Source organism: Mizuhopecten yessoensis, unplaced genomic scaffold, assembly GCF_002113885.1.
Source record: "Mizuhopecten yessoensis strain PY_sf001 unplaced genomic scaffold, ASM211388v2 scaffold7441, whole genome shotgun sequence".
Taxonomy (NCBI): Eukaryota; Metazoa; Mollusca; class Bivalvia; order Pectinida; family Pectinidae; genus Mizuhopecten; species Mizuhopecten yessoensis.
In genome coordinates this window covers 5,041-31,280 of record NW_018407049.1, presented here as the reverse complement: position 1 = coordinate 31,280, position 26,240 = coordinate 5,041, and the positions used below count along the sequence as shown (strand labels likewise).

The following is a 26,240-nucleotide window of genomic DNA, read 5'->3' as shown; positions in this document are numbered from 1 at the left end:
AAAAATATGACAACCAATCCTTATATTTATATTCGAAACCAACAATATTAGTTGTGCAATGTTGCGAGTATTGTTAATTGCTGTTTTAAAACTCTTATACACACCGACTGGGTCAGCGGTAAATTGTTCGGAACAGCCGGGTAGTTTCGCATTCCACAGTCGTTGTCAAGGGCAACCAGGCCGACAAAAACAATAAACAAGAAAGTTCCACAGTAAACACATCAATTTAATAAAAAAATAAATAAAAAAAATGCATATATGTCAATTACCAATTTGTATACTAACATGTGACCATTTTAATATATGTTGTGGTCATAACATTTTAAGACACAACACAGCGGAACATCGCCACTTGGTGGTAATTAGGTCAGTGTATCACTACACTGACCTAATCCCCGTTGTAGTTCATTGGAAAATATGTTACAATGGGACCAGTAGAGTTATCTAGGCACTATGCAGTGCCAATGTAAATATTATAAATTGCAGCCCATTACATATTACTCGAAACACCACTTGGAATGTATGTTACACCAAACAAAACAGTATGGTGAACGTGCGGCACGAAAATGTGGTAAAAAAAACCTTGCTTTTTATATTCATTAGCGGAAATTTCTCATATTTGTAAAGTCTTTGTAACAAAGTTATTTATGAGTGTGTTAACATATTTATTAAAAGTCTTTTAACAATTTTTTGAAATATGTACCTAAATCTATGATTATCAATCTATGAAATCTGTGTTAAATAATTTCTGAAATATGTGTTAAATATCTTTGAAATCCATGTTAAATAAATCTTAGAAATCTGTGTAAAAAAAAATCAAAAAAATCTATGTTGAATAATCTCTGAAACCCATGTTATCAGTTCTATGACCTTTGAGAAATCTGTCATGTGATTGACTTTTACTGTCTCAATATTTGACGATTTCGTTTTGTTTCTTGATTTTTTATTAAATTAAATTGTTTGATTATAACATGCGTTGTTTAGTTTATATTTATAGCTATACAGTATATTATTAACAAAAGTAAGGGATGTGACCTACCTAACATAGCGTGGAGGGCGATGTTATTACATGAATGACACATTTAAAAAACAAAACTGTTTCACTGACATATTTGTGTTTGTTGTTAATTATAGTCCACAGATATTAATTTTGCGTAATTTTGTTCACTGTCGCCAAAGCCATACGTTTGCCATTGAAAGAAAATTAAAAAAAGAATCTTCTGTAACAGGAGAGAAGTTCGGATGACTATTTTCGGGTTTGGTGAAACTCATTGGTAAACATATTCCAGGGGGGCAGAGAGCAAAAGTGAGCATAACCCATGGAGTTTCGAGGATGGGTGGAAGTAAGAATTTAAATAAGATACTTGCAGTACAATACAAATAGATTAATTTTCAGTCGCCAATGGCGGAAAAAGCTTTAAAGAAAATGAAAAAGGGTGTCGTTTTGATTGGAAGACAGCACCTCAGCGTCCAAAAAGGAAGGGTTGTTCTGGGAAACCCCTTATGCATATTGTTTAAATATATATGATGATGATAAAAACGTGCTCTGAGGTGCATTCCTATTGTAAATAATAAACCAGTTATATTTATTATTTTCAAATACTGGATTTCTGTAAGACTCTGAAATGTTCTTAAAACCTCGCTTATATGCGTTCTCAAGGTCCTGCCTTAGTTAGGTCATCACCTCTATATAATCTGGAGGGCACGACAGTCATCGTCACTTGTCCTAGGAGCGTCAGCATGCCAGGACAAAGTTCTGGCGGGGTCGCCATTTTGGCGGCCTTGTTCGGTTTGCTGTCTTCCGTGAGTGATGCATTCCTACTGTAGATAATGGAACAGTTATATATTTTTTTTAAAGAGGGGTTTCTGTAAGACTCTGGAAAATAATTTTGAACATCGTGATTGGTAAATTAATAATAATCTTAATTCATAAGAATATTTATTAATATATCATAAATTGGAAAATTGGTTAGAGAGATATAATTGGTTAGAGAGATATAATTGGTTAGAGAGATACAATTGGTTAGAGAGATACAATTGGTTAGAGAGATACAATTGGTTAGACAGATACAATTGGTTAGAGAGATATAATTGGTTAGAGAGAGATATAATTGGTTAGAGAGATATAATTGGTTAGAGAGATACAATTGGTTAGAGAGATATAATTGGTTAGAGAGATGCAATTGGTTAGAGAGATATAATTGGTTAGAGAGAAATGATCCATAGACAAATAACGACCGAAGAATCTATGCCAAGGTTACAAGGACATTGAACTACAGCGATAAACATCTGCCATGTTCTCAAGGTCCTGCCTTAGTTAGGTCATCACCTCTATATAATCCGGAGGGCACGCCAGTCATCGTCACTTGTACTAGGAGCGTCAGCATGCCAGGACAAAGTTCTGGCGGGGTCGCCATTTTGGCGGCCTTGTTCGGTTTGCTGTCTTCCGTGAGTGGTCAGTCCGTGGTCTGTAACCAGCCGTCCAATAGATCCAGCACGGTGTACGATTTCTCCATCAGGGACCTCTACAAGCAGAAGACTCTCCACTTGTCCGATTACCGCGGCAAGGTCCTGCTGGGGGTCAATGGGGCGACGTACTGAGGCAAAACGCCGCAGTACTACGGCCTGAATGCACTACAGAACGACTTCGGGTCCCGGGGACTACAGGTCCTAGGGGTCCCTTGTAACCAGTTCCATGAGGTACACATATACAACATAGAGCAAACTTTAACCGCCTCCACTTTCGTGTTTCGAACATCATTCTAAATTTCTGAGCACAAATTTGGCTCAACCATTTTAAGAAAATATCACCACTTAGAAATTTAGAAGTTGATTTTACCTTATAAGTTATTTTAATTACTTCAGATTTCTTTAGTGTGTTTAGTTTATTGTTTTTGTTTTATTTTAATGTACTTTTACATATAAACATCTATCACGACTACATATTGTCCATGGGTCTTAAAAACATCATTGATGCTTTGCTGATGAACACGAACTTTCAAAAAAAAAATCTGCGATAATAATGATTGATTTGTTTCTGGTTTGTTTTTATCTAATCGGCAACACAGTAAGTTTGCTCTGTTGAGATTAAGCCTTGACATTAAGCTTTTTTTGGTATGAGTCAGTGTACATGTACATATTATGTATGTATTTATAAGCATTACGACGTTGGTTTAACTAAATCTTTGTATGAACTTTAGGAAGAGCCCGGATGGAATGGTACCGAGATCATGAATGGTATCATGTACGTTCGGCCCGGTAATGGCTTCCGTCCAGCCTTCCCCCTCACCGAGAAGGTTGACGTAAATGGGGCTCTACAACATCCACTGTACGTCTATCTGAAGGTACGTCACTTCCGGTAATGTAATCATCATAAAGCATCGTATGCGGTGATAGATTTTTCTTGAATTATTATGATAAGGTTACATCATGCATGCTTGGTGGGGTTGGGGTGGGGTTTTTTTTTGGGGGGGGGGGTTGAGAAGGGGGGTTTATTAAGGCAAATGTGATGATATTCCGAACGATATTTTGTAAAGACTTTATAAAGATTTTGATTATGTGATCCTGTTCTTTTTTTGCAGGAGTTTTGTGCTCCTATAGACAACTATTTCCGGGTGTTTACGAATGGAGAACCGCTCTCTATAAACGATATTCACTGGAACTTCGAGAAGTTTTTAGTGGGTCGAGATGGCCGGATAGTCAGCAGATACCATCCAAAAGTCCTCCCAATAGAGATCAGGGACGACATTGAAAAGGAACTTAACAAAGCGCCACCTATCAACAGCCCCTCCACACCCAGTAACGTCATCATAGGATAAACGGATGTCTTTGTTAACGGGACGCTTTTTATATAAAATATACCTATACCAATGCGTCAAATATCTTCAAGACATAATTGATGTGTCATTTTTATACTGTTGACTTTGTCATTGTCTCACCCAGATTTTGTTGTACTTCTCTGGTAGATATTACGTACGGTGTTTCATCATCACGTGATATACACATATGACGTAGACGCTGTCAACAGCGGACAAGCTGCCGGGGTCTACTGATGGATGCGGAAATCTAGGGGTCATTTAGTGCATTCGACCTCTGATTAAAGCATCCCCGGATTCACGTGATGATGCTTCATTGATGATTTGAATAATTCTGTCAATAAATGTGGGTTTTTTTTGCTAAAAATGCGTATTTGTTCTTTATATTTCAAAGACAGATTGAAAATACAACATCGAGATATCTGAAGTACGTGTAAGTATAATTCAGGAAAATATTTGTGTTATGGATTTGTCAGTATATCGACGAAGAATTACAAAGCATCTGATAAGAAAGTATGTTAGACAAGATCGTGGAAGCTGTTGTTTCGAGCTAACGCATAAATAGGAAAACATTGTCTTTTGGTTATTGTTTTCGTGTATTATCTTCTATGTACATGAATATAATATACCAGGCATATCTCTCCTCTTGACACAACCCTGACCTTGCTGTAAATAAGGACAAGGGGACTAACAGAATTTTGATCAACTACCACGACTTTGTCACACATTGACTGAGAGTCGTTTGAAATTCCGAATGAAGACTATTATGTATTTCAGCGTTTTATACTTATCTTCTCTGGCACACAATGCACGTGCAGATCTAACATGCAAGTATAAATGTCTACCCCACCAACGAACCTAGATACCTCTGGACTCAATACGGATCGTGGTTTGGCTGTTTTAGACTGACGGAGCAAGCTGATAGAACTACCAGGAAGTTTCTCGGACGGTTGGAAAGATAAAGACGAATATGTAGCTAATAATATAGCATCGAACTCGAACGATGAAACGGAAATGGCAATGGCTAGGTCCAGACCCAGAGGAGCACAAGTCAGTCGCGAGAGAGGGTGAAACATTACCTACAGGAGCGATACCAAATCCGGTAATTTGGAGAAAAAAACGTGATTTGAATAATTGCACGACATTTTCAATGAAATCCAAAAATGACATCTACAAGAATAATATTCCTTTCATTTTTCATTATAGTCAAAACAAATACCAACTTTAAATTTACAAATTAAACACGAAGTACGCCATATTAAAATTGACTACAGTATTACTACCAAGAAGAACAGCTTAACGCTGAAATGTTCCCTGCATATATGTTTGAGTAAAAGAATGAACAGTTTAATTGATTAGTGAACCGGTTAATTCACCATGTAAGGTATGTAAAGTTAATATAAAATTTACTTTTTTTTCTAGACACATATCAATCGGTAAACTTTAATAGTATATATATCAACCTCGATGTTATATTTGACAACTTCAATGTTATTTCAATGTTAAATAGGTCAGACCCAATGTCATACATTGTGTATGTCAGTCCACAGCAAAATGCAAGTGTCAATACATTTTCGTTCATGCATGGCAACCTAACCTCAAATCTTAGGAGATGTATTTATTTTGTAAGTATTTAATTATGCAACTGAAAACAACAATATAACACAAATGTAATGATGGAAAAGTGAAGAATTTAATACATGGATAACATGAAGGTACTGTTCAGCTGTATACAATAAATCGTTAATGACCTTTAATCAATTATGCCTTTGTTTGTGAAAATGAAAGAAAGATATTCTAGCTATGGCATCTTTATTTACACAAGTTTACGACTTGTTAAAAATTCATTTCTACAAAACGTTATTTCTAATTGCAATATTTAGTCAGCCATATGTAACTCTCAGCCATTGTGACAAGCATGTCAACAGTATACAAGGATAAGACAGATAGTTCTAGGAATGAGAAGTATGAGCAAGTATTTTGTGATTTACAAAGACAATATATCATTAATTATAATGAAATGAAATAAAATATGCCTGAAATAAAAAAGAAACGTTTTTCCAAAATGCCTGTGACCTCAGAGATTCATCACCACGTTCATCCGGAGATGCGTTCATCGAAAGGTTGAATGCACTAAGTAACCCCACGATAAACCCATCTTTCGGTAGACGTCGGCAGCGAGTTGCTGTTGACAACGTCTACGTCATATGTGTATGACACGTGGTTATAAAACAACAAACGTCACACACGTACTTGTTAAAACAGTTAAATTGTGACAAATAAAAACATCACGTCAACACAGGCAACAGAATCATGTGTTAGGTAATAGGAAAATAAGTCAGATCTTTCCGTCAGAAAGGGGGATCAGAACCCCCAACCCCACCCCTGGCCATTTCGGAACAAACAGATTTAAAAAAGTAACACACGAAACTTAGAAGTAATCTTAATGTTTTCCAATGGGGCCCCAAGCTGACGGAAAGGCCCGACTGGTTTCCAATTTTGCAGCCCATATCGGTAGTTTATCCTACAAGAATAACACCTGTGTGAAGAGCTTTGCTAATATCAGCCCGTATGTCGCCTGGCTCAACTTTCGGATGGTACCGGCTTACTACACGGCCGTCACGACCGACCAGGAACTTCTCGAAATTCCAGTGGACATCGTTGATGGCGAACGGAGCATAATGAGTATAGCTCCGGTAGTAGTGGTCAGTAGTTGGACAGAATTCCTGAAATAAAGATATTCATTGCAGTCATATATACCTTAATTATATAATCTAATTTGAAATCCATACAAGAAAGTTAAAACATGCATCGGGTGTAGGGATTTGTTTTAGCTGAATGACAAATTGTGGCTTTATAACAAACTTAAGGTAAAGTGAGAATCTCGTTAGTACAGGTACTAATTCGTAGGTGTTGGTTTCTTATGATATGTGATCAGGTTGGTATAAAACATATATCATTCATGTCCTTTTTTTCGCGATTTAAGTTGACTAGGAGTTTGCCAATTGGGTGAAGCTTCACTCTCTTCCTTATCTAGCTCTGGTTACATTAAAATGATATTTAGATACCCGCGCTCGTATTCATGAAACCGCTCTCATGCTTAAAGCTTGTAAACTGTGTAAATGCCCAAGTTTTTGTTTCTGTGATATCTCAAGAACAAATCACATATTGTCAATAATTTCCAAGACTTAAGGGGAAGCTTTAAGCTGAAAATCGTTTTGACCGTGTTAATGATTTTAGCGAGTCACAAGAAATTTGGTTTCATGTCATGGATACGGGCCAATGTGTCTTTTTACAATTTGATAACCAACCCTACAGAGCTAGATAAATATGACAACCAGCCACGTGGATTCAAAGAATCTAACAAAACGTTCATAATACTATATCCGCTATGTCATCCTTTTAAATCAAAATCTGTTACAGTCTTTTTACAACATAAGGATTAAAACATAAGGTATACTTCCTACACATAACGCTAATGAAGCCCAAACATACAAGTCCACCATTCCCCAGGACGATGTATAACCTGTGTACAAGAGGCTAGCATTGAAATCGGCCCAGATAGGTCACGATTGTGTTTCTGCTGATCACGTCAGCACCAATAGGATATTGCTGTATTGCTGATGTTGCATTCGTGAACGTCAATCTCCCTACTTAATAATGAATCCGCATGCAATGACGGTGTTAATGTTTTAGAATCTGTTTAGTCCTCACATGACGTCACGTCCCTCCTTCTCTGTGTCGCATCAAACATGGCTTCAAATAGGTTCTGATTGGAATAATATACACTGAGTAAACACTGATATTGGCTAGAGTCGTTTTTCACCCGAATACCGATTTCATGAATATTACTTTCGGTGCATAACTTTCATGATCATGCAGAATTACGTTAGGAGCTGACTCGACCCTGATTTGTGTATTTTTCAGATTAAACTGAATCTCTCATGTTGGACAGAGTAACGAGATGGAATGCATTCATTATAGGAATATCCTCTAAAGGACTGAAAAAAAATTTGATGAAGGTTTGAAGTGACACATATGACTTTGAAGAATTCTTCCAAATCGACAGCGTTTTGTCGCCTCAACGAGATCCGTACCTTTCTAAATATTATTTACATTACTATTTTTTTTCTCATTTGCGATAGTTACATTGTACTAGTGCTATGTGTAACAAAACTTGTAAGTTAGTGTCCTTTCAACATAAAAACTAAGTGTACATTTTCCCCCAAAGTTTTCAAGTTCCCAAATTTGTATTTGAACATTCAGTACATGAATATCCTCTGAAGGACCGGACAAAAGGATTTACTGGCTATATCTAGTAACTCTACCTATATAAACAGGTTGCAGGACCGATAGCTTTACTTCTTTGTATTTCAGGATTTACTTCCTATTCGCCGATTATTCAATTTACCAGAGGTCCATTCAAGCCCGATGTGTGATACGGTTACGCTTCGAAGGATACCATGATATGATTATTCAATTTACCCGAGGTCCATTGTAGTTATCAATCGATAACCTAAACTAAATAGAAAGATACTCCTTATATTTATAGTCTTTTTCATTTTCTTTATATTTATAGTCTTTTTCTTAAATATTACATAAAACGTGTTCTTTTAACCGGAATATATTCCGCGGGTTCGATACGGTTACGATTCGAAGGCCACCATGATATGATACGTTCAAACTAGGACCTGTACGACCGAAATCGGCGCAATATCCTCAACATAAAGATCACATTAGTTTGTATGTTCGCTCTTATAACAAGTAATCATAACGCATTAGCGATACTTCTTACTTCCAAGTGACTCTATATGCGGCTATTTTAGCACAACTTGCAAAGTTGCGTAACCCGATGCACTCGTACAATATTTCACTCGCACTCGTAAACTGTTATAATGAAATCATATCGTTGTCACTCCATTACCAGTTTATTTCAATAGTTATATTTAATACCTAAAGATGTGCCGTATAATTCCGGAACGCTATAATATGGCACCAACGGCTCGCAGTTTTGTAACTGTGTTTTTTTGTTGACTTCACGGCAACGGTAACTAGGCAATAGTGTCTACAAAATCACAAGTAATTTTATAATTTTGATTTAAACTTCAATCATTACAAAACCACACGTGTGCTGTGATCTAACTGTCAGTATTTAGGCAGGCATATGACATGTAGGTCATGTAAAGTTATCGAACCCGTCCTGTGATTATCATTTTTACCAGCCTTATCGAGTGCAGTTGAACATATTACGGTAAAATTGCCGTTATTGTCAAAATGTAATTTACTATCGTATTTCTGGGTATTGCTTACACTATGTCATCAAAGTAAATGTATGTAAATGAACACAAACACGTCTTGTCATAATCAGTCAACAACGTGACGTCATCGGAATGTATAAATTTCAAAAATGTATACATACATTTCGACAATGTATCTTTTGCATGCATACACTACTGAGTTGTACAAATTTGGTATCCCCTGTACTTCTGTTTACTTCCGAAAATAGCAATGGGAACCCCCGGGTTGTTGACGTACACCTATGTACACGGTGAATGTATCACTACGCGCACGAGAACGACTATCATTATCGAATGATAACGATAATGACCTCAACAAAGGTTATTAAGTCAATTACACTTGAAACTGTAAATATATAAAGATAATGGTACATTGGAAAGAACCAAATGTTTCCTCGAAATATGTATTGCAATATTGAGGATCCTCCATTTTTACGATATAGATTTCTTGTCAAGCCTACTGTTCGGTTTACTCATTTTCTGCGGTTTTGATTGTATTGGTGGGCCGTTTAGACTCTTAATATGAAGGCTGTCAAAGCTGTACATATTAATCTAGTTGTGAAAGGTAGTTTGCGACCGTTATATTTACATTATAGCTAAGGATATGTATATTAAATAATATCTAAAACGACTGTGTTTCTCGAGCGTAATGATTGGTAATATAAGTCACGTCGCAGTCAATAAGGTGAGATAAACAAAACAAAAAAAATACGAAAAATTATTGATAATCATGTCTATGACCATCCATGACGTTCAATAACATCGGAGGGAAGTACACAGCAAAGTATAAATAAAACAGATATTGTAATGAGGATCATGTTCATTACATCAGACGGCAGTTGACACTGAATTCATATTTTTATTTATATCAAATACTGCAAATTAGAATGTGTTTACGTCAATAGGAAATAGCTTACCTTCATGTAACCGTAGAGAGGATGTTGGTTCTCCCCGTTCACATCAATTTTCTCCGTCAGGTTGAACGCTGGGCGGAAACCGTTTCCGGGACGGACGTACTCAATGCCGTCCATAATCTCGGTACCGTTTGCTCCAGGCTCCTCCTAATATGACAATAATACATTTTTTGTTGAGTTGAAAGAGCAAATAAATGGCTCAAGTGTGCAAAATATCCCCTTTACTGGTAATGGTTATATCAAATGGTAGTAATGCGGGTAAAGAAGTAAATACTTTCGATTACCTTACACGTGACCAGTCAACAGCTGCACGTGACTAGTCAACAGTTTCACGTGACTAGTCAACAGTTTCACGTGACCGGTCACCTGTTTCACGTGATCAGTCAACAGTTTACGGTGACCAGTCAACAGTTTTACGGTAGCACACATTAGCTATAGTTCGTTTGGTGAATTGTCGAAATTGATTAATACTCATTTATATAGCGAGTCAGGTAACAAAATCAGCTGCAACATTGAAATGTAATGTATTTCCAACTTACCCCATTGAACTGATTACACGGAACCCCGAGGACGTGTAGCCCATCTGGTTCCAGTTCAGTTTGTAGTGCATTCATGCCGAAGTACTGCGGCGTTTTGCCTCAGTACGTCGCCACGTTAACCAGCAGCAGTACTTTGCCGTGGTAGAAAGACCAGTCGATCTCCTTGTATCCATCTCCATCAATTAACCTGATAGAGTAGTCGTAGACGCTGCTGGTATTTGAAGATGGCTGAGAACATACCGAGGACTGACTGCTCACGGAAGACAGCAGGCCAAACATGACCGCTAAAACAGCGCCCCCGCCAGAACTCTGTCCTGGCATGGTGACACTCCTGCAAATGAACCAGTGTGGACGTCAATGTAGCTTTATAAATGTTTTGTGCTGATCTTAGGGCACGAATTGGGTTTATCTGTTTATGATGTAAGATGTACAGTCTGCTATTTCACATGTAGTGCAATTGGTTCCTCAGATAGCAAGAAGAAAGGGCAAGGGCATATTAAAGGGGATTGCAGGGTCGAGATCAAAATTATAATATTCATAACTATATTTTTGTCGGTCACGAAGTAATATAAATGTCGCCCATTTGTTGAAACTGGGGTAGAGTAAGGTGCGAAGTTTACAAACAATTGACATGTTCAATGCAGTGCGTGCGAATTCGATCATGTCTATGACTTATTTCAAAGAAAACAAACCCACATCCTTGTCTTATCTTATTGATGTCTGAGAATAAACTGCAATACATGTGAAAAGGCAGTGTGTGTAGTTGACACCATACGCAGATAGAATCCCATTCCCACCGAAAGTCCGGAACAAAACATTTATAAGGCTTATTTGCGGCAAGAGTGGTCTATTTGCAGGAGCGCCGCCATGTCAGGACAGAGTTCTGGCGGGGTTGCCGTTTTTGCGGCCTTCTTTGGCCTTCTGTCTTCTGTGAGCGGTCAAACCGTGGTCTGTTCCCAGCCAGCCAATTCCACCAGCTCCGTGTATGACTTTTCTATCCAGGATATCTACCAACAGAGGACGATGAACTTGTCCGAATACCGCGGCAAGGTCCTACTGGTCGTTAACGTGGCGACGTACTGAGGCTTAGCCCACCAGTACGTAGGCCTGAATGCACTACAGAAAGATTATGTGGCCCGAGGACTGGAGGTTCTGGGGGTGCCATGTAATCAATTCGGCGGGGTGAGTCCATCTAACTGTACTTTATTTTATTACTTTGATATTCGATATTATTTTAAAAATTCAAATTATAATTGTCCTCACGTGCATTCTGTTGAACGCGAAGAAATAAATCTAACGGGTGATAATAACGTAAATTGTCCGAAGATTTTATTCCGCTTACACGATTTGAATTCGATATTATTGCAGTAACAACGAAGTGAAAAAGCACTTTTCCATTTCTTTCATAAGAAAATACGTGAAAAAATTCAAACAAATCAAACATTTTCTTAACCATTTTATCCCTTTCTTCCTCCATTTGTAGATCACCTTCAACATATATTTCACTGAGTTATTTGTAGGTCTTAGTGTTGATAAACTATTATTTCCTTTTCTAACACAGTTGCAGCCTGGGTGGAATGGTAGCGAGATTATGAAAAGCGTCGTTCATGTTCGACCAGGGAATGGGTTCCAACCTCTTTTCCAACACACGGTGAACATAGACGTAAATGGATTCCTACAGCACCCCCTTTATGTATACCTGAAGGTGCGTCACTATGCATTTCTATGACAGAAAATAATGAAAACTCCAATTTACATTTGTATGCAACATTGCCATGATGTTACATAACCAATTTTGCGTGTTCAGCGTACATACTGTTAATGTAAACTAACTTATACAAATAAATGCATTTGACCGACTAGGGTGTGGGCGTACAGTTTGCACAATAACACTCATAAGATATCTGTGTAGAGGTTCGATCTAATTGGTTTTCTTCGATGGTCTACACCTCGAACAGGACCATAACATATCTATTAGATTCGTTAGCCTATTTTTGTTTAGGTTTTTCTGTTTCCTGGCTTCAGTAAAATTCCTCCGCTAAATAAGATAATTTAAGTTCAGTTTTTCGATAATATAGTTTTTTAAGAAGGGAACAAGAATCTCTAGATCCCAGATTAGTACTGTTTTATATACCGATGCGATATTTTTAACAGAACAGAACTCCAAACCATAAGTTTCGAAAAAGCTGTCAAAGAAATAGATCCATACATCCTCAGGCGTTTGCAGTAAAGTCTTGAACGATCGATAAATAACTCGTTGATTAAGGTCGAACACGTCTCACGTGATTGGTTCGGTGGTTCGTTATGATAGGAATATGTCTTGAAACCATTATAAGCTACTTCCCCCGAGAAATAGCATATATCAATCGATTTAGGACCATTAGTCTTGTTGTCGTATTTCTATTATTTACGGCAGGCATGCAAAGGTTTAAAACTCATTTATTTCTTGCAGAAATTCTGTCCTCCAATTCACAAGGAATTCCATGACAGACTACGCTACACTCCCATGTCCATCTTTGATGTACACTGGAATTTCGAGAAGTTTTTGGTGGGCCGTGACGGTAAGATTGTCAAGCGGTACCATCCTTTTGTTCAACCGGTCGAGATCCGTGCTGACATAGAGAGAGAACTTACGAACCACGTCTCACCTATAGCCGTTGGATAAGATTGCCAATGATATATAGTCCAGCTCTATAATAAATCAAACAATTTTCATATTTTTCCTCTCCTATATACAGTCTACTATACTCTCTAATGTGAAACCGAAATAGCATATCTAAAATATTCTGGATGGTATTTTGTTTTTGTCATTTAAGTGTTAAACAGTAAATGTTATTGACAATTTTCGCGCCACTTTTATATAAAGTCTTGGATCAATTTTGTACAATTTGTAGTGCTGGAAAACAATGTATTTATGTCGTAATAGTACCTATACATATGACAAAGACTATTATCAACTTGCACAATAAAACGTTAGCCAAAAAATGATAATATTACCTGAATGTCATCACGTGGCATACTTATATGACGTAGACGTCGCCAACAGCAACCAGCTGCCGAAATCTACTGACGGATGTTGATATCACGTGGTTATTTAGTGCATTCGACTATGTGATAGAAACACATCCTGGATGTGCGTGATGATTATTCACTGATGTAAAAACAATGAATTGTAAAATAAAACAAAAATGTATTCAGCTTTCGTGTTTGCTCATTATTAGTCAACTGATAACGTGTTCAGCTTACATTGAACGGACCTACCTGTTCCATCTTGCGACCGAAATAACAAATAAGTAGCGAATTCAAGCCATAGTTTTTCGAGATGCATTTGTTAACAACAAAAAGTTCTAATTGTAATGACAACAACTACTTATACGCATAACATTCATTTCCAAAGAGTGAAGAAGAGGAAATAAAAAGCTGGCTGTAATTGCAAAACGTTTGATATCACTTGGATTCCATAGGACCAGTCAGTTACAGTACTACATAGTTTTGTAACAAGGCAGTTTTGCTACCAAATTGTTAACATTCACTTCCTGTCTTATACCCGCCAATGTGTTGACTCTATTATTTCAACGTGCATTTCACTGGAGTCGTCGATTAATTTTACAAAAGGGAGGTAATTAAGGCACGTGAAAATAACTAAATGTGCTGCAGATGTCGCGGACGCGAACGAACTAACTTCAGACCAGCGAAACTCCTTAAAACACGGGTAAACAAGTAACCTAAACATAGCGGAAGACTGAACTATTTAACAGTTCCGATTTTACACGCTAATATCAGCTGTTAAGTACATGTAACAATGTGAACTGGACCTGACGCTCTTTTAAATTTAAAGCATAAATCTTATTTTCAAAAATTGGTCATCCGACGGAAAATGCTCAAACGAAGCAAATAGCATTGAATTATATTTTAAGGATAAACAAGTACAGGATATCATAGTTACGTATTTGTTTTCTAAAACAAATTATACTTTAAAACTGTTTGATAAAACTAAGGTAAAAGATAGATTATTTGATTCAAACTTCATACATGCATCTACGATTAACACTGAAATATGTTTGCAATGAGTAATATCTATTTAAGTGTAAACATTTACATATATACTATTATGTATATAATTATATCCACACATTTACTACTGTTCTTAGCCGTATCAAACGTTCAGCATTAAGGGTCATTTGAAATAACGGGTTCACCAAATGTCAATATGTTTAAGCGGGATACATGTAGCACTATTTTAGTCGACATCAGAACCACGCTATCGCAAGGAGGCAATTACACTCACATCCCCTTTCTCCAGCACACATATACACAAGCACATATGCATAACTTTCATGGAGGCACGTCCTTAAATGACCTTAATTGTTAATGGGTCATTAAACTATATAAAACCAGAACATACCAAAGTTGATGTCTTAATAATTATTTCCAATGAAACTTTTGTTTGAAATACAAAATGTTTAGTTCTTTTTTCTCTCGAAATCTTCCCTTTGTATTATCAAATTATTTTGTCTTTTTATTCTCCTGCTAAAAGCTATATGTTTCTTACATACTCAGAATGACACATGGAATGCATTTTTGTATTAAGTGGTATTTCAAGAGATGATGAAAACATACCCCGTATATAGCAATACGTGGTACATGTAATAGGTATGTTATCACTTACAGTAAACACAAACCGTCTGCCTGTGTATCTATTTAACATATCATAAACTCACATAATAAGTAAAACATACACATTTAAAACATATCATTTTATTGCGTTTGTTCACTATGAATTGAAAAAGAGACATAGATATACTCTATTGTCATGAACACATCTAATCACAGATGTAAATAGAAAGCAACGTAAACTATATGCAGAGAGAGGAATTTCATCAAAAGTTATATATAAACACTTTATTCGTGATTTAGTATCGACGAATAGAAGATTGGAAGAATTTTAAGCACAAAGCAACCTATAGTGTACAGAAAACCATCCTTTATTGGAAATTATATTTTATCAATTTTACCAAAATGTAACGAACTTATAATTATACATTAGCGGACATTTTCAAAATGTCTCTAAATTTTCATCGCAGAATCACAGTCGTACACAAAAAATAATATTGACATGCTTAAATTGGTAATATTTAAGGCATATAGCAAAGGCTTACATTTTTATAGAAGATGAATTTGCAGCTGTTTTAGGACTGACTTGCCTGACCATGATCGAAACACACAGACTTAGAGGATAGGATACGTCAGGGAGGGGCATCGTTTAGTCAAACCTTATACAGACGACGTTAACTATGTTTTTGACAATACTTAAACAACATAGTGCTTTAACTTGGAGATCTAAAAATGATTAAAAGTAAGTACATGTATTACATTTGTAGTCTGGATATGGATATGGATATATTTCGTATATGGCTGGTTGTTTCAGAAGTAACACAAGTACATTCTATTATTAATAATGGTTAGACAAGGGAGCAAAGAATTATGTGATTTACTAGACCAGGATAATTTGCAGTTTTAACCTTTTATCAACTTTAAACAAAATTTTAACAAAGAAAAAGATAATTTTACCTGGAAATATGTAATCACTTACTTATAGCTTCTCAGTATACGATGTGAACAGTGGGACCCTATAACGTCATAAAATCTTGAATCATTACTCGCCAACTCCAGCCAGAATTCGACACCCACACCACATAAATGGAACATTTCCCAATGACTACCATACTAAGTTTTGTAATTATCATTTCAAACAGCTAGATACTGATGTTTTGTTACATTCATAACTCATTTAATGATTAACTTGAATATATATTTCATGTTATCGAGGTATACCATCAAAAAACGGAGTGTACTCTCATCATAAACCGCTTCAAAATTTATTTAGAGCACAATCCATGTTTATTGTGTTATACCTCCAAAACATGAAAAATATATTCAAGTTAATTCTTATAATTTAATCTACTATACACAAGCCCTGTGGAAATCCACTTTTATTCATGAACTCTTTTCTTTTAGAAATTATTGCGATGCTGTATCAGCCAATCAAAAGCGACGCTACAAACGGCGACGTCATTGTTTTACATTATGGGTTGATAACATAAATGTTTAAGCCAATGAAAATGCTTGTTACATGCAAGATTATGCAATAATTGAAATTGGAGTAAACATTTACCTTACTGATCTCAGCCGGTGTTGATATGTAGCATGTTGTGTTTGTATCTATGGTCAGACAGTTGTTACAACTCACTTCAGCACACGCGCTCACCCATATGAATCTGTTTAGAAGAGGTTTTTGACAGATATACAATGAAGACCTAAGACTGGAAATTAAAAGATGTGTTGATAGTTAGATGCATGCAGATTTATTAAATACGTTGTGAGGATATTTCCTCAATTGCAAATAAATCTTTAGAATACTGCTATTTAAAGAAACAATGTGTTGATGTTAAAATCTAAAAATAAAATACAGCAATGTATATTCATTTCGAACTTCTCGAGAGGTTTTATATTTCTGACCGATACGTGCCGGGTTCCGTGTTACCTGTAGAGGGTGCACGTAGTGTGTGACAGCACCTGGCCTTTGTTATCAGCTGTATAAACATATACGTATACAGTGGAGCATTAGACGTTAGTAGAAAAAACATTGTTGCACAATACCAGTTTATAGTTTACTGAACACATACAACGACAACGTAACTACAGATTGGTCATTTACATGTCGTGATTCAGTTCACTGTTTGGTTTCTAGAACATTGAGTGTATCAGTAAAAGTTGGCAAGACAATGCGTCACCTCCAGCTCTCTAAAGTTTAGGGGCAGCACCATGCTTCATCTACAGCTCTCTAAAGTTTAGGGGAAGCAACATCCTCGATATTTAGGGGTCACGCTCACTTTCGCTCTCTACAACCCTGGAATATGTCAAAGTAAAATCGAAGGGTCAACGTGCAGCACCATGTGGATGAGACGAGAAGACTAGTTTGATCATTTGATGTACATCGAAAGAATCCCGCGGTCACGTAACGGTAAAAAATGACCAGCTTTGAAGTCGGGCGTTACTCCTTTGTAATCTGCAAAGGACAAGTATCAACCTAGCGATTGGTGAGTTTTTTTTACCTGACACCAATCAAATAGCTAGCAGGCTGCCTTCAATTTTGCTCAGACATAGTCCTGGGATGCAGAGAGCGAAAATGAGCGTAACCCCTGGATGTCGAGGATTGGGAAGTACACGGGTGCCTCTCCACACAGCACAGTGTGTAAGGATCAGCCAAGAATGTTAATGTTGTGAACAAAGTTCTCCTTATCTCTTAATAAAAGAAATTAGTTTAACCAATGTTTTAATTAAGAAGTCGTATTTGATGTATATTTAAAAGTGATGTATTTAAAGTGTAATGTATTGTAATTGTAGCATGTGTAATGAATATATGAAGTATATCTTCAGTATTGTACATTATATGTCATGCTCTATTATACTTTATAAATAATATATTGTCTCATATGATGCATGTATTACTCTTAGTAATTGTTATTTGAAATGAAAAAGCAAAGATAAAGTATATTGTGTGCTGAATTGTAAACAATATTCATTCAAACTTTCATAATGATACATCATATGTATATTATATTTAGTTAGATGCATTGATAATACTTTAGGAAGCAGAGTGTTCNCCCTATCTAAGAGAAAAAGAAAATGAACAATGACTTCTAAATGTCATCTGCCTAAACAGCCTTAGACACAAGTTCGTAGGCTTCACAGTTTAGGAGGAGGGAGTAAGCAAACTGTTATCGAACTTCTAGGTAGCTATAGCCCCAGGACCTTACTATATCCAATGTTTTACTCAAGTAGTGAGTAGCCAAATAAGCTGCGGATATCACCTTCATCTTTCAACGATCAATGGATACGGCCACTCTATACGATAAAACGCCAACTCAGCCCAAGTGTAAGACGGAAAACTGACACTTTCCAGAAAATTACAGACCAACCTCGCTGACCTTGTGTTGAGTAAGGTCATTTAGCACATCGCCTACCGATACTATGTTAAACCACATAGATAACCAGAAATGATGACAGACAGACTCTAGTTACATCATAGTGCACCTCAGTCATCATAAGTGATGACGACGCCATTTTGTCATCTGAAAAGTCATCTACCGCGTCATAACGTAAAACGTCGCTGAAATATCGAGACTTCTACAATAAATTAGCTGATTTGATCGGCGAATAAAACCAGTTCCAGTCAAAATAGACTTCCTATTGAGCATACCTGCTAACCCATGAATCCCTCATTTGGGGTCATGACCCCCATTGGGAAATTCTGTGGGGGTGATAACGCGCGACAAAAAAACACCTTGAGCAATGTGGATTCACACACGTTAGTGCTGCAATAACGTTTTGCCTGAAACATAAAGGTACAGTTGCATTATTAAAGGTAACTTAAAGAGGTATATAAAGTATGTATACCATCGATTACTGGACAAAACAGGGGAGAAAAACACTATCACGAAGATTTCCAAATGTGTCGTTTGTTCTATGCTTGACGTATCAATATGCACCTGTATTTGTTTAGCAATTAACAGGAATATGGCAATTACATTAAGGTGTTGACAGAGGTATGTCTCAAGCTGTTTAGTTCGAAAAAATAGCGTGATCACTACAGTGCGTGTGAATTCTACAAACTGTTGTTGACAAAGATCGTGTATAAAAAGTCACATCTGTCTCTTATCGAAGTGCTGTCTAGGAATCAATTGCACTAGATGTGAAACAGCAGACGTTTAAGTCGACATCATATCCAAATATAAATTGAGTCGACCAAAGTTCAGAAGAAAACTGTATAAGCCTAAAACTTAGTCGTAATGGTTCTTTTGCAGTGGTACCATCATGCCAGGACAGAGTTCTGGCGGGGTCGCCATTCTTGCGACCATGTTTGGCCTGCTGTCTTCTGTGAGAATTCAGGCCCTAAAAGGTGTGTCTGTGGAGGGTGGGTTCGTGGTCTGTTCCCAGCCGTCCAATTCAACCAGCACCGTTTATGAGTACTCCCTAAAGGACCTCTATGAGCAGANGTTAATTAACTTATAAAAATAAATGCATTTGACCGACTAGGGTGTAGTCGCACAGTTTGCACAATAACACTCATAGGATATCTGTGTAGAGGTTCGATCTAATTGGTTTTCTTCGATGGTCTACACCTTGAACAGGACCATAACATATCTATTAGATTCGTTAGCCTATTCTCGTTTAGGTTTTTTCTGTTCCCTGGCTTCAATAACATTCCTCCGCTAAATAAGATCATTTAAGATCAGTTTTTCGATAGGACAGTATTTTTAGAAGGGAACAAGAATCTCAAAATCCCAGATTGGTACTGTTTTATATACCGATGCGATATTTTTAACAGAACAGATCTCCAACCACAAGTTTCGAAAAAGCTGTCAAAGAAATAGATCCATACATCCTCAGGCGTTTGCAGTAAGGTCTTGAACGATCGATAAATAACTCGGAGATTAAGGTCGAACGCTAGCTCCGCCCACGTCTCACGTGATTGGGTGGGTGAACCTTACGTGATCCCATGATCTTTGCAAATGATGATTCGTTCGCATGCTAATTCAGCAAACTTGTTTTTTTTTCGTTATAATAGGAAATATGTCTTGAAACCATAATAAGCTACTTCCCCCGAGAAATAGCATATATCAATCGATTTGGGACCATTATTCTTGTTGTCGTATTTCTATTATTTAAGGCAGGTATGCAAGAGTTTATCAATGGTTTATTTCTTGCAGAAATTCTGTCCTCCAATTCACAAGGAATTCCATGACAACCTGTGTTATACTCCCATGTCCATCTTTGATGTACACTGGAATTTCGAGAAGTTTTTGGTGGGCCGTGACGGCAAGATTGTCAAGCGGTACTATCCTTATTTTCAACCGGTCGAGATCCGTGCTGACATAGAGAGAGAACTTGACAACCATGTCTCACCTATAACCTTTGGATAATATTGCCAATGATATATTGTCCAGCTCTATAATAAATCAAATATTCTTCATATTTACCCCCTCCTAAATACAGTCTACTATACTCTCTAATGTAAAACCGAAATAGCATATCTAAAATATTTTGGATGATATTTTTTTGTCATTTGAGTGTTAAACAGTAACGTTATTGACAATTTTCGCGCCAACTTTGGATAAAGTCTCGGATCAATTTTGTACAATTTGTAGTGCTGGAGCATGTTACATATATCAAAGAAAACACAATGTATTTATGTCGGAATAATACCTATACATGCGACAAAGACTATTATAAACTGACACAATAAAACGTTAGCAAAAAAATGATCATTTTACCTGGATGTCATCACGTGGAATACTTATATGACGTAGACGTCGCCAACAGCAACCAGCTGCCGAAATCTACTGACGGATGTTGATATCACGTGGTTATTTAGTGCATTCGACTTTGTGATAGAAACACATCCTGGATGTGCGTGATGATTATTCACTGATGTAAAAACAATGAATTGTAAAATAAAACAAAAATGTATTCAGCTTTCGTGTTTGCTCATTATTAGTCAGTTGATAACGTGTTCAGCTTACAATGAACGGACCTACCTGTTCCATCTTGCGACCGAAATAACAAATAAGTAGCGAATTCCAGCCATAGTTTTTCGAGATGCATTTGTTAACAACAAAAAGTTCTAATTGTAATGACAACAACTACTTATACGCATAACATTCATTTCCACAGAGTGAAGAAGAGGAAATAATAACTGGCTGCAATTGCAAAACGTTTGATATCACTTGGATTCCATAGGACCAGTCAGTTACAGTACTACATAGTTTTGTAACAAGGCAGTTTTGCTACCAAATTACCAAAACATTCACTTCCTGTCTTATACCCGCCAATAACATGTGTTTTGACTCTATTATTTCAACGTGCATTTCACGGCAATCTGATTAAAATCATATGTTACATGGCTCCGCCTGAACATCTCAATGTGCCGCGGTCAGGGTCACGTTCAAGTGACCTTTAGATGAACCAATCAGAGGCGCGCTGGCAAAAGTTTGCCAGCGAATCGGAATAGCATGGTTGATAGATAAATAGGGAGGGGTATCGAACAGATTAGTTTTCCAAAACAAATATGGCGGCGGGAACTGACGTTTCTACGACACCAAGGTAAACGTACCCATTGGGTAATAATTGCGTATCTTTTTCTGTTCGGGTTTCAGACGATCAATCTCAAATAACTTCAGAATTTTCGCATCATTCTCATCAATGTCCACCATATTTGTTACAACTCCGAGCGCCCTTTTGAAAGAGGGTCTCTGATTGACCCCGACCGCGGCACACTCAGATGTTCAGGCGTAGTACGAAGTTAACGAAGCCATGTGACATATGATTTTAATCAGATTGATTTCACGGGAGCCGTCGAGTAATTTTACAAAGGGGAGTTAATTCGGGAAGAATTGTATTTGGATTAAGGCACGTGAAAATAACTAAATGTGCTGCAGATGTCGCGGACACAAACGAACTAGCTTCAGACCAGCGAAACACCTTCAAATTTTATTCGTGATATAGTATCGACGAATAGAAGATTGGAAGAGTTTTAAGCAAAAAGCACCATATAGTGTACAGAAACCCATCCATTATTAGAAATGATATTTTATCAATTGACCAAAATGTAACCAACTTATAATTATACATTATTAGACATTTTCAAATGACTCTAAATTTTCATCGTAGAATAACAATTGTACAAACAAAATAATATTGACACGCTTATATTGGTAATATTTAAGGCATAGAGCAAAGGCTTACATTTTTATAGAAGATGAATTTGCACCTGTTTTAGGACTGATTTGCGTTACCATGATGGAAACACACGTGCACAGACTTAGAGGATAGGATACTCCAGAGTGGTGGATATTGTTTAGTTTAAACGTATACATACGGAGTTAATTATGTCTTTTTACAATACATTAACAACATAATGCTTAAACTTTGAGATGTAACAATGAGTAATAGCAATTATTACAATTGTAGTCTGGATATGTTTTTTCGTATATGGCTGGTTGTTTCAGAAGTAACACAAGTAAATTATATTATTAATAATGGCTAGACAAGGGAGCAAAGAATTATGTGATTTACTAGACCAGAATAATATACAGTTTTAACCTTTTATTAACTTTAAACAAAAATTTAACAAAGAAAAAGATAATTTTACCTGGAAATATGTAATCACTTACTTATAGCTTCTCAGTATACGATGTGTACAGTGGGACCCTATTGTTTCCTAAAGTCTTAATCATCACTCACCAACCCCAGCCAAATTCGACACCCACACCACATAAATGGAACAATTCCCAATGACTACCATACTAAGTTTTGTAATTATCATTTCAAACAGCTAGATACTGATGTTTTGTTACATTCATAACTCATTATGCAATAATTGAAATTGGAGTAAACATTTACCTTACTGATCTCAGCCGGTGTTGATATGTAGCATGTTGTGTTTGTATCTATGGTCAGACAGTTGTTACAACTCACTTCAGCACACGCGCTCACCCATATGAATCTGTTTAGAAGAGGTCTTTGACAGATATACAATGAAGACCTTAGACTGGAAATTAAAAGATGTGTTGATAGTTAGATGCATGCAGATTTATTAAATACGTTGTGAGGATATTTCCTCAATTGCAAATAAATCTTTAGAATACTGCTATTTAAAGAAACAATGTGTTGATGTTAGATCTAAAAATAAAATACAGCAATGTATATTCATTTCGAACTTCTCGAGAGGTTTTATATTTCTGACACGTAGTGTGTGACAGCATCTAGCCTTTGTTATCAGCTGTAAAACATATAAATATACAGAGGTGCATTTGACGTTAGTAGAAGAAACATTGTTGCACAATACCAGTTTATAGTTTACTGAAAACATACAACAACAACGTAATTACAGATTGGTCATTTACATGTCGTGATTCAGTTCACTGTTTGGTTTCTAGAACATTGAGTGTATCAATAAAAGTTGGCAAGACAATGCTTCACCTCAAGCTCTCTAAAGTTCAGGGGAAGCATCATGCATCACCTCCGGCACTCTAAAGTTTAGGGGAAGCACCATCCTCGATGTTTAGGGGTTACGCTCACTTTCGCTCTCTACACCCCTGGAATATATGTAATAGCAAAATCGAAGGCTCATTGTGCAGCACCATATGGATGAGGTGGGAAGACTGATTTGGTCCTTTGATGTACATCGAAAGAATCTCGCGGTCGCGTGACGGTAAACATTAACCGGCTTTGAAGTCGGACGTTGCTCCTTTGAATCTGCAAAGGATAAGTATCAGCCTAGTGATTGGTCAGGCTTTTTTTTACCTGACACCAATCAAATAGCTAGCAGTCTGCCTTCAAATTTGCTATGAAATAGTCCAGGGGTGCAGAGAGCGAAAATGAGCTTAACCCCTGGATGTCGAAGGTGGGGAAGCACACGGGTGCCTCTCTACACAGCACAGTGTGTAAGGATCAGAAATATAGGTTAACGTTGTGAACAAATTCCTCCTTATCTTTCAATAAAAGAAATTAATTCAAACAATGTCTTAATCAAGTAGTCATATTTGATGTATAATTGAAAATAATGTATTTAAAGTGTAATGTATGGTAATTGTAGCATGTGTAATGAATATATGAAATAGATATTCAGTATTGTACATTAAACAATGTATGTCATGCTATATTATACTTCATAAATAATATATTGTCTCATATGATGCATGTATTACTCATAGTAGTTGTTATTTGAAATGTAAAAGCAAAGATAAAATATATTGTGTGCTGAATTTATACAATATTCATTTAAACTTTCATGATGATACATCATATGTATATTTTATTTAGTTAGATGCATTGATAATACTTTAGGAAGGGGAGTGTTCTCTGACACTTGTCGTTCTGACTAATGTAGCTTGAAAATTACATGATTATTATATGAACGCGAGCCCACGAGATGTTTAGACTCTTGTTGATTTTTACCAGCTTCATCCCCAACCCATCACCCATTTTACAATACAAAAACGAATATCTGTCCTCCTATTACCTCACCATAATTGATTAAATCTTTATTAATACCCTTTTCCCAGTTTAAAATTGATATCTTTTTGTATATGAAGTTCAACATATATTCACTACAGTCAACAAGGTGACTCTTCGCTGCGAGTTGATGCGAAAAATAGAATCAGTGAATATGTGAACATGAAAAGAGTTGTAACTTTGGAAGATGGGTTCAATATGTTGTAAGGTTGGTCTGGATTCGGAGATGCGACTCGGGGGAGCTGTTCAGGGAATGTGACTCAAGAACGAAGGTGTTCGGTTGATGTGATTGATCCTCATAATATGACTAGGTATGTACATGTATTCATGTGACATGTGACTCATACAGGTGGTCGTGAGATGTGATTCAGGCATTTGGTCGTGAGGTGTGACTCAAGCAGTTGGTCGTGAGATGTGATTCGGGCAGTTGGTCGTAAGATGTGACTCAAGCAGTTGGTCGTGAGATGTGATTCGGACAGTTGGTCGTGAGATGTAATTCAGGCAGTTGGTCGTGAGATGTGACTCAAGCAGTTGGTCGTGAGATGTAATTCGGGCTGTTGGTCGTGATATGTGTTTCGGGCAGTTGGTCGTGAGATATGATTCGGGCAGTTGTTCGTGAGATGTGACTCGGGCAGATGAAATGAGATGTTTATGAGGTAACTGGACTTGAGATTTGACTTAGGCAGCGGTTACTCAGTATTTTCAATTTCAACATTTTTTATTGACATAGAAGAATGTTACACTGTCAAAAGGATTGGACAACAGGCTTATAGCCTATATAAGTCCTCTCCATTGATGGTAGATATATGGACATAATGGATATATATTATGATAATAAGTTTTTCTTACTGTCAAAAATTAATCCTTGTAAACGAGTAACATATTTGGCGTAAGAAGCTTTTTTTTCTCTTTCTTATTTTAGACAATATGTCACTTCACTATGAAAATAAATGTACAGTACTGTTCATTTCTAAGACCTTATGCATCTCATGTTAAATAATATGGTTTAAACATACCTATTTAGTAACGGATACAATATGAATTTGTACGAATTGGCCCGATGATTTAATTTCTGCTCCATATAAAATTTAATCAACATACATTTTATTTTGTAGTAATGGATTTGTGTATCCATTATATTTGGTAATAAGTGTCTGCACATTTTGGTATAGAGAAAATTGCAGGTGAATAAGGTCCATAGAAAGTTATATATAATGATATGATTGCAAACTAAATTGCTTAAAATTCTGATTATATTTCTTCTACATATCGTCTATAGTTCTACTGCCAATTATGTACTTACATCTAATTAGATATTTACATAATTAAGAGGTTATCATACAAAATATGGTGTGGGTGGGGGAAGGGGGATAACTCCCATAGAATAGTGTATTAATTAGATTTAGTCTGCAATATAAACTGTAGGTAATATATATATATATTAATTATAGATTAATTATAGACCGCAAATATATATATTAAACAAGCTATATTATCAGATTGAAGACCGCACAGTCCTTGTGTTACGTTTAGGTCTTCAACTGAACTCTGTACAGGATCCAGAGTAAATATTATTGCGGTACATATATGGAAAAA

The 26,240-nt window shown here is 36.6% G+C and overlaps 3 pseudogenes; 2 read left to right on the top strand and 1 right to left on the bottom strand.

The window, feature by feature from the left end:
* The first annotated feature begins 2,349 nt into the window (after positions 1 to 2,349).
* On the top strand, positions 2,350 to 4,182 carry LOC110453524 (annotated as a pseudogene).
* Positions 4,183 to 5,484: 1,302 nt separating this feature from the next.
* LOC110453527 lies at positions 5,485 to 10,928 on the bottom strand (annotated as a pseudogene).
* Positions 10,929 to 11,320: 392 nt separating this feature from the next.
* On the top strand, positions 11,321 to 21,103 carry LOC110453525 (annotated as a pseudogene).
* The last annotated feature ends 5,137 nt before the right edge of the window (positions 21,104 to 26,240 follow it).